The 1,650-nt window shown below is 52.7% G+C and overlaps 1 non-coding gene across 1 annotated transcript; it reads left to right on the forward strand.

The window, feature by feature from the left end:
• Positions 1-467: 467 nt before the first annotated feature.
• Positions 468-542, forward strand: TRNAA-UGC (transfer RNA alanine (anticodon UGC)). The gene has a single exon. It is a non-coding gene; the product is annotated as a tRNA-Ala (tRNA).
• Positions 543-1,650: the final 1,108 nt, after the last annotated feature.

Consider the following 1,650-nt stretch of genomic DNA (forward strand, 5'->3'; position numbering starts at 1 on the left):
CAGCATATAGGGTTGCAAAAAGTCAGAGTGAGTATACACACACACACCCCAGAAAGACTGCTTCTTCTTGGGGATCCAGAGCAACATATTGAAAGTGGTGTATGTTCCCCGAGCCACATCAACTGGGAAGGGAGGATGTCACAGCTGGAGCTCACCCCAAATTTCATGTGCTCCCAGGGTGTCCTGACTACTTTGGGCCAGTGGACTGGCAGCAGAGGGGATGTGTCACATTCTGGCCCAAGCAGTTAGGAGCCAGTGGGACTCCTCCATCTCTCTCTCTCCCTCTCACACAGAGAGACTGTGGAGGCCACCGTTTCAAGACAGTGCAGCTTCAAGATGGAAGAGGAACGCCCAGCCTGCATCAGATTTAGCCTAAGTAAGAAGAAACCCTTTCCTGGGGTAAGCCTGTGAGATTTGGGGATGGAGTATAACCTATCAATCCCGACACGCAGAAGAAGATGAGGACTGCCCTGATGGTCCAGTGGCTAAGGCTCTGCGCTTGCAATGCAGGGGGCCCAAGTTCGATCCTTGGTCAGGGAGCTATATCCCACATGCTGCAACTAAGAGCTTGTGTGCCACAACTACATCTGGAGCACCAGATAAACAAACATTAAAAAAAGAAGGAGGAGATGACCCAGGCCAGGAGGTGCCCTGGGGAGTGGAGAAAATGTCCCTGATGAGACTTGGAAATATGTTGGAAAGAATTTAAAAGAAAACAATCATCCCACCCACCTCTATCCCAGAAGGCCCCTGGACATCAACTGTTTCCTGGGATCTTAACTGTGTCCTCCGAGTGAGTGGGCCTCAAGAAGGAGCGCTTAGGGGCAAGGAGTAGGGGCACTGAAGGTGCGAAGTGGGGGTGGGGAGCAATAAACCAGGGTCTCAGTTTCCTGGGTGGGGAGGGTAGAAGTAGGAGGGGGGAGGGGCACTTCCCCGGAGTCCTCAGCCTGGCAAAGGCTCTAATTAGAAACGACGCGTTTCAACAATGAAGCATTTTTTCTTTTAAGGAGCTGAGGTGCTGAGGTAAATATCATACCCTTTGAAGATCTGTTTGTGCCATGAACATCAAAGGGTAAGGAGGGTCCCTCTCTGAAATTTAAATGTAAGGCTTTACCTCTCAACAGCTTGCTGCTGTTTCAAATTAATGCCTAGAACATCACAGGATTCACAGAGGAAGCAGGAGGCCAGATGCATGAGCTGTGCCCACAGGGAGCAGGCGGCCGGGGCAAGGCCGGGGCAAGTCCAGGGCGTGAGCACCCACACAGGCCAGCAGTAGGACATCTGGGCCCACGTCTGGTCAGAGCCCAGAGTCTAGGGGGCCCCAAAGGTCAGTGGTGGGACTCCTGGCCCTGGAAGCCCCACACAGAGAGATTCAGACCCAGAGACAGAGGTCTGTCAGCAGGACCTGTCAGTTCAGTCAGCCGAGGCTCAGCTGGCACATCCCCCAGTCTCCTAACTGAGACGTTGAGTGCATGGCCATTGCCCAACACAACCATCAGAACTGGGGTACTGATGCGGAAAAGGTGGGAAGCATAAAAGATGCTAATGCTTAGGCCACACCCCAAACCACTTCAGTCAGAGTCCTGATGGCAGCCAGGTATGTATAAAGCGCCCCAGTGATTCTCAAGTGAAGTCAGGCTATGTGAGGCC

The sequence above is a fragment of the Moschus berezovskii genome, chromosome 5 (genome assembly GCF_049115385.1).
Source record: "Moschus berezovskii isolate FMDL1 chromosome 5, NW_MosBer_1.0, whole genome shotgun sequence".
In the NCBI taxonomy this organism is placed as follows: domain Eukaryota; kingdom Metazoa; phylum Chordata; class Mammalia; order Artiodactyla; family Moschidae; genus Moschus; species Moschus berezovskii.